The sequence below is a fragment of the Pseudophryne corroboree genome, chromosome 3, assembly GCF_028390025.1.
Source record: "Pseudophryne corroboree isolate aPseCor3 chromosome 3, aPseCor3.hap2, whole genome shotgun sequence".
Taxonomy (NCBI): domain Eukaryota; kingdom Metazoa; phylum Chordata; class Amphibia; order Anura; family Myobatrachidae; genus Pseudophryne; species Pseudophryne corroboree.
Genome location: NC_086446.1, coordinates 520,704,322 through 520,718,245, shown reverse-complemented (window position 1 = coordinate 520,718,245; position 13,924 = coordinate 520,704,322). Strand labels below are relative to the sequence as shown.

Here is a 13,924-nt window from a genome sequence, read left to right as displayed (position 1 = left end):
ATATACTGTACAGGCTATGAGTAAAGTTCTGTTCTTTTCTGGACTTAGCCATGCTCCCAATTATGTCATACCTTGTACTTAATATTGCTACACATTTCTTGGCACTAGATCACACCCCCAACTATTAAACTGTGGTATGACTGGAGGGCTTTTTTTGGTGCGTGGGTGTGTGTGGTGGGGATTAACTGCTTAGGGGGGTATTCAATTTAAGTCGGAACTGCCGTCTTGTTGGAAAGACGGCTGTTTCCGACTTTTTTAGGTCGGATAGTGTTCCGACCTATTCAACTAGGCTGCCGTTTTTCCGACAGGTCGGCAATTCTGACTTGTCGGAAAACTTGTGGATCGGCGGATTAGCTGCGGATACGCGTGTTTTGTCGGATTCACACCCAAATCCGACAGGTTTTAGCCCCGTTTCTGACAATGTCAGTCAGACTTTAAAAAATGTAATACTGCCTTGTCGGATCCTTTCCGTCAGAAAGGATTATTATTATTATTATTATTATTAATACCAGCTATTTATATAGCGCACACATATTACGCAGCGCTTTACAGAGAATATTTGGCCAGTCACATCAGTCCCTGCCCCAGTGGAGTTTATAATCTATATTCCTTATCACATGTACACACACACATTCATGCTAGGGTTAATTTTGTTGGGAGACAATTAACCTACCAGTATATTTTTGGATTGTCGGAGGAAACCGGAGCACCCGGAGGAAACCCACACAAGTACGGGGAGAATATACAAACTGCACACAGTTAGGGCCATGGTGGGAATGGAACTCATGACCTCAGTGCTGTGAGGCAGTAATGCTAACCATTACACCATCCGTACTGCCATTCCAACTTGCATTGAATACACCCCATAACTGGCATGGTCACATGAAATGCATCCTCGGCCATTCAGGCTTCTATTAACAAGGCCAGGGTTTGACGCAGTGGACTGTATTCTGGAGCATAAGTCACAAAATTCACAGCTGCGCTGATGGGAACAGAAGTTTTCTTCTCGGCATTATGTTGGATGGGCTGATGTTTGATCATAAGCCCCTCATTCTGAATTCTGAGATCAGCAGGGAGACTGATCATCCTCCATTGAGACATGGCATATAAGGGAGGGGGTGGGTATACTGCAGAGTAAACTATGTCACTGGGTGGGGGGTTAAAAACTATAGGGGATCTACTGAGAATGGTGGGGAGGGTGCTTGTGAGATAATAGATTTCTATTGTCATTTGAGTATGGGGAGGATAGTGATACAGTTGGCTGCTAGGCACCATCAAGGTGTCATTTTTTTATTTTTTTATTTTTTGACAAAATTTAATACATAAGCTATTAAACAGATGATTTAATAAAAAAGTCACATTTTGAGAGATTTTTAAAAATAACATTTGCCAGTTAAGTAGTTAAGAAAATATGGGAAAGAAAAGTCAAACAATAACAACCCTACTGAATCTCAGAAACCAAAATAAACTTCTGTAAGAAGAACATTTATATACATTCAGTCCTTCATATTTACATTGGACTAATACAAAGGGAAAATAAAACATATACAGAGCTAAAGACATTTCAGAACCTCTAAATAGTTCTATGGCATCAAATGAGCAGAGTAAGTGCTGTTCTATCCGTCATATTTATTTTCGCTTTCTCTGCACTGTAGCAGATAGAAGTTAGCAGTCCTTTACAGTGTGCAGTCCTTTTATAGGATGATTATATGCATGTATGATACGGTTGTACTTATGTGAACTGCCAAGCGCTGTTTTTAAGGTGTACACCTACTATTAGCTGTTTACAGTAATGTTCATAAACTCAAACTGTGTAAATGTCGCATTACATCCCATTGCAGTTCAGCCTATCTGTAAAGAGCTAGCCTTTCACCAATTAAAACGTATTTTGTCGTTTACCTAAATACTGCTCATGTTAGCCTTCTTTATGACTTGTATTAGTCAGTTAGTAAATTTGGACTGTCTGGGGTATATTTACTAAGCTCCCGATTTTGACCGATTTGGTGTTTTTTCTTCAAGGTGTCATCTCGGGAATTTACTAAACTAAAATCTCGGCAGTGATGAGGACATTCGTATTTTTTTGGAAGCCAAAGAAAAAAAATACGAATGAATACACCATCGGTCAAATACGCCTGTTATTTCATACAGCTCGGTAATTTACTAAAAATTATATTTAACAAACACTGCCGGCAATAGCCAAACACTGCCGTGAAAAATTACAATTCGTAAAAAAAAGCAGTTTTAAAATAGACTTGCTTTTTTTTACCGTGTTCTGATAGTCATGCACGGATCCATGAGATCCGTGCATGTTTATCAGTGGGAAGGGGTGGGAAAGTGTTAAAAATAAAATGCGTGGGGTCCCCCCTCCTAAGCAAAACCAGCCTCGGGCTCTTTGAGCCGGTCCTGGTTGTAAAAATATGGGGGGGGGAAATGACTGGGGTTCCCCCATATTTAAACAACCAGCACCGGGCTCTGCATCCGGTCCTGGTGCAAAAAATACGGGGGACAAAAAACGTAGGGGTCCCCCTTATTTTTTGAACCAGCACCGGGCTCCACTAGTCAGAGAGATAATGCCACAGCCGGGGGACACTTTTATCTTGGTCCCTGCGGCCCTGGCATTAATTCACTAACTAGTCACCCTGGAGGAGTGGGGGCCCCTTAAATCAAGAGCCCCCCCCCCCTCCAGCCACCCAAGGGCCAGTGGTGAAGCCCGAGGCTGTTCCCCCCCCCCCCCCCCCATCCAAGGGCGGCGGATGGGGGGCTGATAGCCAAGTGAAAAAAGAAGAATATTGTTTTTTGTAGCAGTACTACAAGTCCCAGCAAGCCTCCCCCGCAAGCTGGTACTTGGAGAACCACAAGTACCAGTATGCAGTGGAAAAACGGGCCCACTGGTACCTGTAGTACTACTACAAAAAAAATACCCAAATAAAAACAACTCACACACCTTGAAAGTAAAACTTTATTACATACATGCACACCTACATACATACATACATACATACATACATACCTATGTTCACACGAGGGTTGGTCCACTTCTCCGTGTAGAATCCACGGGGTACCTGTGAAAAAAAATATAATTACATAATCCAGTGTAGCTTGTGTCCTCTTTATAATCCACGTACTTTGCAAAAAAACAAACCGGAAACCCGAACCACGCACTGAAAGGGGTCCCATGTTTACACATGGGACTCCTTTCCCCGACTGCCGGGACCCCCCCTGACTCCTGTCAAAGAGGGTCCCTTCAGCCAATCAGGGAGCGCCACGTCGTGGCACTCTCCTGTTGGCTGTGCGCTCCTGAGCTGTCAGTCAGGCTGCGCACGGCAGAGATACAATGTAGCGCATAGGCGCTCCATTGTATCCAATGGTGGGAACTTTGCGGTCAGCGGTTGACCGCTAGTAACCTCAACCGCTGACCGCAAAGTTCCCACCATTGGGTACAATTGAGCACCTATGCGCTACATTGTATCTCTGCCGTGCGCAGCCTGACTGACAGCTCAGGAGCGCACAGCCAATCAGGAGAGTGCCACGTCGTGGCGCTCCCTGATTGGCTGAAGGGACCCTCTTTGACAGGAGACAGGTGGGGTCCCGGCAGTCGGGGAAAGGGGTCCCATGTGTAAACATGGGACCCCTTTCAGTGCGTGGTTCGGGTTTCCGATTTGTTTTTTTGCAAAGTACGTGGATTATAAAGAGGACACAAGCTACACTGGATTATGTGAGTATAATTTTTTTCACAGGTACCCCGTGGATTCTACATGGAGAAGTGGACCGACCCTCGTGTGAACATAGGTAAGTATGTATGTATGTAGGTGTGCATGTATGTAATAAAGTTTTACTTTCAAGGTGTGCGAGTTCTGTTTTTATTTGGGTATTTTTTTGTAGTAGTACTACAGGTACCAGCGGGCCCGTTTTTCCACCGCATGCTGGTACTTGTGGTTCTCCAAGTACCAGCTTGCGGGGGAGGCTTGCTGGGACTTGTAGTACAGCTACAAAAAACAATATTCTTCTTTTGTCAAAGTCGAAAAATATTGTAGTACACACACCAGTTACTAACCACACACACATGCCCGCTGCGCGTGCACTTGTTCCGCCGTGCGTGCACATATCCGCAATTTGCGTATGATCGCTCCCGCGGACCTGCGCGTGGTGTGGGTATTTACGGCGGAGTTTGTGAGCGCATAGAGGGTTATCAGAACATTACATATTTAACCCGAATAGTGCACATTTTACACATAGCTCCCCTGCACCACATCAGCAAGTATCAACAGTTTAAATGATACCAGGACTAAGGGATTCGCCTTTGCATGATAGGAAGGGACAGACTAAGGTTATAAGGTGATGTCTAGTATCCAGCTGTAGGGTATTTTAAGGGTAACATTCCGGTGTTGGTTAGAGGAAGATCGCATGTTCCTGCGTATAGTTATGTGCAGAAGTAGAATATAGATATAAACTGTATTTACTGTATATTATATATGCGGCGGGAATCCAGAGGAGACCACCCACAAGAGCAGTTGGGAAAGACATCGCCCACCTTTTCAAATCAACCTATGACCTCTCCTGTAATGTAAAGATGCATCTCTGTGTCCAATGGACAAAGAGATTACAGTAACCATTGTATTGTTTATGGAAGTAGTGTATAAAAAGCCTGTTGCTGCCTGGCCGGTCAGAAGACTCTGAACGTTATCTACCTGATGAGCGGAGGACTGGTCCAGGTTGCGCAAGCGAATATTCTCACGTATGTACATTGACTGTAGCCATTTTACTCTGTTGTATTTTGTAGTGTATAAATTGTATTGTTATCCCCTTCCAGATATATACGCTGAGGTTTCGGATCCCAGTGTTTAACTACAAATCGGTGTTGTGTCCTCTTTTCCCTGCTAGGGTTTAAAGTGTATTTAACTGTATAAGGTTTAAGAGTGTATTGATAAGGTGTGTACGCACTGCGGGTACTTTATACCGTCAGCGCTGCGTAAGGTTTAAGGTAGAACATCATTGCATTGCATTACTAATAAGGTTTAAAGTTTATCAAAAGTGTGTGCGCGCGCTGTGCGTACTTTGTACCCCCAGCGCGGCATGTGTACGCTAAGTCCGTACAACGTACGGGACTCTGTACGCAAATAGCGTACAAAGTGCGTAGCGTGTATATTAAGTATAGCGGCCGCAGCGGCTTCATGGTAAAAGTGTGTTTAAAGGTATAGCTTTATGGTTGAAGATAATATCGACATTATCAATTGAGGGCATCGTCCGGTTTTTCCTCATACCCACAACCTAGCAGGTCAAAGCAGACTTTATCTATTAGCAAAGGGCGGACAGGTATCCTATGTAAGCCTTTTCCTGGCCGTAGAATACACTGGTAAACCCTATCTCAATTGCTGATAAGATGGCGTCTGCTCTGCATGGTTTGTAGGGATGCTGGTTGGATCCGTAAGGTAAATACACAAAGCTATTTTAAAAGTCTGTGAATTTCTGTTTGGCGCCAAATGCGCACACAACACACGCATACACCTGTACTTTGTATACCTGCTCGCATTGTTGCCATAAGTATTGATTATTAGATTCATTTTGACCTATGCTGAGAAATTTGTTGCTATTTAGTTAAAACATAGACTAGATATTAAGGAAGTAAACGTAAAACACAAATACAGTCTGGCCTAGTTAAACCGGTTTATACAGAAAGATACTGTGTTGTGTTAAGTAAACGATTATAGGTAATATCGCTTACATTTGTAGAAGTGTGGGATTTGTACTATTGCGGACGTACGGTCTTTGTACACGTGTCTCGGACAGAGTACAGGACTGCGTACGCAACGTAAAGACATACGCACTGTTGCGTGTTTACGCAACGTGCGTAAGGGTACGGCCGCTAAGTACAAATTACACAATAGCATTGTTTAGTTTAGGCGCGGGACGGTAGCCACGCGACAATAGCACAAATTGCTCAGTTTCCAAGATTTAGTTTAAATAAAACCTTTTTTACTGTATTACCTCTGGTACTAAGGCTGTTTATCTGAATGAAAGTTAATTTTCTGTACAGAAAAACCAAAGTGTATTTGAGGGAACGAACGTGAGTGTGCAAACATAATAAAGGTTTTGTGGACCCAGGGAATTCGGGATCCCGTAGGAGACCACACCAGGTGAGTGGAGACTTGGTGGCATGAGAATAGCTGGCTCACGTTAACATAGATTAAAGTACAAAGGAGCAAGGTTTAGAGTACCGCAGACCAAAGGTCAGCGAGGTTTTAGAGTACCGCAGCCCAGGGGGTTAGCGAAGAAACCCATATAGGCCCGTTTTGATACGCTCCGGCTGAGGTTTCGCAGCCTGAAAAATCGATTCCATTGATCGTACGGCGGATAAGTAACAGTTACCTATACGCTGTGCGATTGGACCGCGCGTTCGTTGGTGCAATACTTAGCGCAACGTGATACCCTTTTTACGAGCTTTGCGTAAAATCGCGGGATCATTAGCGCTGGATATAGCACACGCAAGCGTGATTTGTGTATAATAAAGGTAAAGGGAGGTTTTGCTGGTCACTCAGGAAATCTCCAACAACCAATATTTACTGGAAAGGGTAAGTCACTCCCAGATACTTCCAGTAAATAGAGGTTACATAGGGGCCCTAGGTTGGGTACGTACCTTCGCTGACGACAGTGTCTGGTAGTATTGGCCAACGGTGGCGTGAGTGGGTGAAAGCACTCGGAGAACTTTCACCGTTGCCTTATATTGAGTATTTTGGTTTTTTGTGGGATTAGCTGAGAAGGCAATACCTGCAAAATATGGGGTCCAGTTGCTCAAGTAAGGGACGGTCAACCAGGATTCAGGTTGACATTCCGCAGCCCAGGGGATCGGCGAGGTACATAATATGTGAGAAGCATGGATCACACACTGAAGTTTTCTGCAATGAATGGGAACGTATGACTGCGGAAGATAGGAAACCATTCCCTAAGGTAGGCAGTTTTGAACCAGAGGTGTTGCAGAATCTAAGGATTAGGATATGTCTGATAAAATCCTGAAAACAAAGGGTCAGACACACAAACTGTTTAAATTTATGGCAGCAAGAGGGCGATATGCAAAGAGACCTAGCTCACGCAGCCGGTTCCAAACCTAGCAGGAAAATGATGGCAACCGCACCACCACCACCACCGTATATTGTAGGGGAGAAAGTGGCTACAGACAATGGCATACTGGTATCTGATAAGAGTATAGTTGATAAATGTACTAATGCTAACCCGTGCAAGTTGTATCCCATTTTAAACTTTTCTCAGGACTGCGAGCAAGAGGATGAACCCAGCACGATATCGGCACTCTCTCTAGCAGCCACCATACAAGACACCCAGGTGGGCACGGCCCAACCAGTAAGAGCAGTAGTAAAGGCCCCTAGTGGAGGGATAGGTGAGGTCGTGTCCACAGGTAAGTACGGTACCGTACATTATGCAGAGACAATAGCACCTCAGATTGTAGAGTCAACTCAAAATGATGTAATTGAACTAAATCCTGTCAGGGTGATCGCAGTCCCCAATGGGAAGACTGACGCTAAGGGAATCACTCCTATCAGGAACATTGCTATGCATTGTCCTTGGTCCCGGACAGAATTGAGGACAATTATGTCTGAATTTCCCGATCCCAGAAAGGATCTAGCCGCATGTCAGAGGTTTATTAAAGACTTAGGTAACGCCACCGAACCCACAAACAAAGATTGGCGAACGGTGCTACGGGCATGTTTACCCTCCAATATTGACCCCGCGAAATTCATTACTGATTGTAAATTAGACACAGAAGTACCTCTCACTGATGAGTACACTCAGGAGAATGTACGACAGATCAACCTGCAATTAGGAGTATATTTCCCTACTGTTGTCAAGTGGAATAAAATCTTTTCCATAAGACAAAAAGAAGGTGAAACGGCATCTGAATATTTCCACCGAGCACTGCAGGAAATGGCTAGATACACTGGGGTCGAGGACATTAAGGAAAATGTACATCACAGGGAGGTAGCTGTGTCAGTATTAATGGACGGATTAAAAGAAACGTTGAGAACAAGGGTACAAACCTCTTTACCTAACTGGAGAGGTATCTCGGTGGCTGCATTAAGAGAGTCCGCTATCGAGCACGATCGGAACATCATTAAGCACAGGGAGTCACAGGGGGATAATCTGATGACAGTAAGTATAAATGCCCTTACAACCAAACCACATCAGCCAAAACCCCAGACCCCTGATGGTAAGTCGCATGTAGTAGTATGTTATAACTGCCAGAAGGAAGGACATTTTGCACGGAACTGTAATTATAAAGGCACACATAAGGTATATCGACCCCCTAGACCAGGATATGAACCACATTATAATACACATAATAGGGATCAGGGATCGCATAGGAGAAGTTATGAGCCGCATGCAGGGGAAACAAGGAGGTACCCACCTAGGAGGGACTGGCAGACTTCTGAAAATTCTCAGTTACCCCCCTCACATATTGTAGCTGCCAGAGCGCTGCGGGAGGGTCACAATATACAATAGGGGTTGGGCCACACCTGTAGTCTGCAGCCAGTGAAGTTGATTGCTAGCCTTGGTAGTGAACCTGAGGTCACAGTTGATGTAGCTGGTAGATCACTACCTTTTCTTGTAGATACAGGGGCGGCCAGGTCAGTGTTAAATTCAACGGTAGATATGAAAACCACGGGTAAAACAATTTCAGCAATGGGAGTAACAGGAATAGTGCAACACTACCCTTTAAGTAGACCAGCAGAGATTACGATAGGGCCTTTGCAGACCAAGCATTCTTTTCTGCTGGCTGCATCAGCTCCGACTAATCTACTTGGGAGAGATTTATTGTGTAAAATGAGGTGTGTCATATATTGTACTCCTGAGGGTGTCTTCTTGGATATACCCGAGAATCACGTTCAGGAAGTGCAGGATATGTTAGACACCCCACAAAGGTTAATGTCACACTCTGCTGTTATAGACAGGTGTCCATCCAAGGTAGAGGAAATGATCTCCCAGATACCGGAATCCCTCTGGACCAAAGATGGACAAGACACTGGATTGATGGCGAATGTAGCTCCCGTAGTAGTGCAAATAAAAGATGGTAGGATAGCTCCAAAAATCCCACAGTATCCTCTGAAACCAGAGGTGGAATTAGGAGTGTACCCAGTCATAGAGCGCTTGCTACAACAGGGCATCCTAGTTAGGACATCCAGCACTGCCAATAGTCCCATCTTCCCTGTGAAAAAGAGTGGGGGGAGGGGTTACAGGCTAGTGCAGGATCTAAGGGGGATAAACAAGATAGTTGAGAGCCAATTCCCTGTAGTGCCAAATCCAGCTGTCATCCTCATGCAAATTCCCCCCACTGCAAAATTTTTCACTGTCATTGTCCTCTGTTCTGCTTTTTTTTCGGTCCCTCTGCACCCTGACAGCCAATACCTGTTTGCATTCACATCAGGGGAGTACAGTACACCTGGACTCGCCTACCCCAATGTTTCATTGACAGCCCAAGTATTTTCTCCCAGGCTTTGCATGACTGTTTACAATCCTTTCAACCTGAGAGCGGATCAGTATTAATACAGTATGTAGATGACTTACTGCTGTGTTCTGATTCACTCGAATCGTCCTTGAAAGACACGAAACAGCTTCTGTTTCACCTTTCTAATACGGGACACAAGGTTTCAAAGGACAAGTTGTAGTTGTGTCAGACCAAGGTAAAATATTTGGGACATTGCTTGACACAAGGACTTAGACACCTCACCGCTGATAGAATACAGGCGATTCGCGACATGACTCTGCCACAAACCCAGCAACAGATCCGCACTTTTCTTGGAATGTGTGGGTACTGCCGAAACTGGATCCCAGGGTTCTCCATACTGGCTCTACCTTTGCAAAAAATGGTCTCCTCGAACAAACCAGATCGGATCTCTCACACAGATGAGTCCGAGCTGGCATTTGAGAGACTCAAACAGTGCCTATCACAGGCACCTGCATTAGGCATGCCAGATTATGGGAAACCCTTTGAATTATACGGTACGGAAAGTGCTGGGTGTGCGGCAGGTGTCCTAACCCAGAGACATGGTGATGCCAGCAGGCCGGTAGCTTACTACAGTGCACAGTTGGACACCGTAGCGCGGTCTCTCCCCACATGCTTGCGAAGTGTTGCAGCGATAGCCTTGCTAGTAAGTAAAAGCGAAGACGTAGTGTTAGGACAGAACCTGATCATCCATACACCTCATGCAGTGTCAGCCTTACTGAACTCTGCCCAAACCAGACATGTCTCATCTGCACGGTTTACAAGGTGGGAATTAGCACTAATGGCCCCTGTAAACATCACCATAAAGAGATGCAGCGCACTAAATCCTGCAACTTATCTGCCAGGTGTGCCTGGACAGGCACAAAGGGTGGAGGATGAGAATGATGGTGAAGGAGGATTTAGTGCAGATACTGACACGCATGATTGTATGGAGTATCTGAACCAGACTTTCACTGCAAGACCCGACATTAGTGACAACCCACTGGAAGGCGTAGATTTTACTTTTTACACTGACGGTAGTTGCCACAGACAGACGGACTCGGGAGACTTGTGTACTGGATACGCAGTCGTAGATGACACAGGTATCATAGAAGCTGAGCCCCTGGGCCCACCGCACTCAGCACAAGTTGCCCTAACCAGAGCGTGTGAATTGGCCAAGGGTAAGTCAGCCAATATATATACAGATTCTAGGTATGCCTTTGGAGTAGTGCATGATTTCGGGGCCCTATGGCGCCTCAGAAATTTCATGACGGCAGCTGGCACACCTGTAGCGCATGCATCCCACATAAAAAGGCTTCTAACAGCGATACAAGAACCAGACAGAGTGGCTGTTATCAAGTGTAAAGCCCACACTTACAGTCAAGACCCAGTGTCACTTGGTAACAGCCGGGCAGAAGAAGCTGCTAAATCAGCAGCCAGCACCCCCATACAAACAGATATCACATCACTGATGATATTCAACACCGTCAACACACAAGAATTAAGTGAAATGCAAAATTTGTGTTCTCCACAGGAAAAGGCGGTCTGGAGGTCAAAGGGATATGGCCAGGAGTCCTCATGACTCTGGACAGGTGGACAGGGTAAGCCAGTGGCCCCCAGAGCATATCTTCCAAGCTTAGCTGAGGCGGCACACAGTCTGACTCATCTGGGCAAAGAGGGTATGTGTAAGCTGGTGAGAGCCTGCTGGTGTGCGCCAGGATTCTCTTCTCATGCGGGTAAGAGAGCAATGACATGTCTTATTTGCTTGAGGAAGATATTGGAAAGTCAATACCAACAGAACCATCCCATATCCCGCCGACAGACTGCCCTTTTCAGGTAATACAGATTGATTTTATACAGTTACCACCCTGCAGAAATTTAAAATATGTGTTAGTATGTATTGATGTGTTTTCCAATTGGGTAGAAGCGTTCCCTGCTGCCACAAATACTGCTACGTTCACTGCAAAGAAAATTGTGCAGGAATTTGTGTGTAGATATGGTATCCCTAGAATAATTGAAAGCGATAGGGGTACCCATTTTACAGGTGAAGTCTTTCAGGTTATGTGCAAACTGATGGGAATTAATAGCAAGCTGCATACTCCGTACCGGCCACAGGCGAGTGCGAAGGTGGAGAGAGTAAACAGCACTATTAAGAACAAGCTGAGCAAAGTGATGGCTGAAACTGGATTGTTGTGGCCAGAAGCTTTGCCACTTGTATTGTACAGCATCAGAACCACTCCCAGGTCCCCACTTAACCTATCACCCTTTGAGATTCTTTTTGGTCGACAACTCCATGTAATGATTGACCCCCAGGATGATTAGAAATGCAATAACGAAGTGACTGTAAAATATTTGGTTAAGATGAGCCAGCAGCTGAGGAGTCAAAACAGAAATCTAAAGCTGGTGATTCCTGACCTACCGAACAGTAATTGTCATGACATTGAACCTGGGGATTATGTAATGATTCAAAATTTTCTACGCTCAGGTTGCCTCATTGACAGGTGGGAACGACCGTACCAAGTCTTACTAACCAGCACGACAGCATTAAAGGTTGCCGAAAGAGAGACTTGGGTCCACTCGTCCCACTGTAAGAAGGTCGCTGACCCAGAGAGAACCCGTGACAAAGAGCAGAGTGTAGAGAACATCGTATCACTGGAGTGTCTGTTCCGGGAAGGCTGAGAGGCAGTACTGTTGTCACGGCACCTGAGCGCGGAGAACAACAAGACCAGAGGCGGTTGTCGCACCAGTTTTCTTTTTCCTTTTTTTATTTTCTCCATCTCCCATTACCCTCCTTTCCTCCCGCTTCTTGTTCCCTTTCTCTTCCCTTAACAAGATGGACTTACCCCAAGAGACTGCGTTCCGGGTTTTCCTGTTAGCCTTGTTGTTGACCAGAGCAGTCTGTTTCGGTGAGAGTACCAGAGAGGTCGAGAAAGGATCTGGAATGGGTTTTGATGGCGAGGACGGATTTGTAGAATTCCAAGAGCAACACATCACTCGAGCAAGTCGAGTATCAGAAAACAATCTGGTAGTCAGGGAGCTAGGAGGCACTGTGAAGGATTATTGGCTGAGGAAAATTGCATTTGTAAAAATTGTGAGAACATAGTTGAGGATGGGTGCATCCAGAGATGTCAGTCCAGCCTTAATATCAACATGGACCGTCATCCATTGAGTGATTACCACTCACTAGTGGGTAAGGTCTTAAACCAGACAGAATGCTGTGTGTGCTCACAAGTACCTCAAGGTCAGAGCAAGTCAGGATTAGTACCGTACCCTTTAGCAATAGATGAGGTACTCGAATTACGGGGTGGGAGACCGGTGGACAAGAAATGTAATATTTCTAGGCCCCCTAGTTTGAAGCTCCACCAGTATCATGTAGATAGATCCTTAGTGTGTTTCAACATTTCCAATTCCCGAAAACCAGGAAATTGGGAGGTGACATGGAATAACCAGACCATGGCCTTTTCGCATAGAGCTTATAAGATACCCGTAGACTCTGAACTTATACGCCAAATAGCCAACAGTGGAAGGTATTTTCGGTATAGGTATACTCAAGGAAGTAAGACCATGCGGGTTGGAGAAGTATCACCAGGGTACTGTGCGCATATCATACAGCCTGATACTTGTACTGAACAGATGAGAGAGCTAGGGATTGGGTTTTTCACTTAGAAAGTTTGCAATATGGTGATGTCATATTCTGTCCCATATGTTCTCCCCGATGATGCCTATTTCATATGTGGGAGGAAGGCGTATAAGTGGCTTGCCCCAAACTCAGAGGGATTGTGTTATGTTGGAAGAGTGTTGACCATAACCCATGATAAGATGAAAGACGTTCACCGCAGTGCTCAAGCTCCTTATACTCATACTCATTATGAACACATCGTTAAGAGACACCTCATAGATAGGACAGAGCACGTGGCCTCTGATTTGATCAACGAATCCACCGGGATTCAATTCCTTCTCGCATTAGACATCACCCGTAGTGCCAGAGGAATTATAAATTATAGGTATATCCATGCGCTAGCGAACCTGATAGATAATATCACCGAGATGTATGACGACACCTTCAGGTATATGGGTAGGGCGTTGCAAGCTTACAAAACGGAACTGATCCAGCACAGGATGGTTCTCAATTATATCACAGCCGTGACGGGTGGGTACTGTGTCACTTTGGCAACTCAATATGGTGTGAAGTGCTGCACGTATATTACAAACAGCACTGACGACCCCACGGAGATCATCGATCAAAAGATGGACGATATCTTGCAGTTGAAGTGGGAGTTCTGAAGGAGACACAACCTTACCCTGACTGCTGTGAGTAATGAACTGACCGGCTGGGTCTCATGGTTGAACCCACGAAATTGGTTCTCGGGTTTAGGAGAGTGGGCTCAAAATGTTATTATGAGTGTAGGAAAGTTTCTCCTTTGTATCCTGGGA

At 45.1% G+C, this 13,924-nt stretch overlaps 1 protein-coding gene across 5 annotated transcripts in view; it reads left to right on the top strand.

Annotated features, from left to right (window-relative positions):
- Nucleotides 1-13,924, top strand: part of CEP131 (centrosomal protein 131) — a 377,073-nt gene that overhangs the window by 310,364 nt on the left and 52,785 nt on the right. The gene's annotated exons all lie outside the window — the stretch shown is intronic.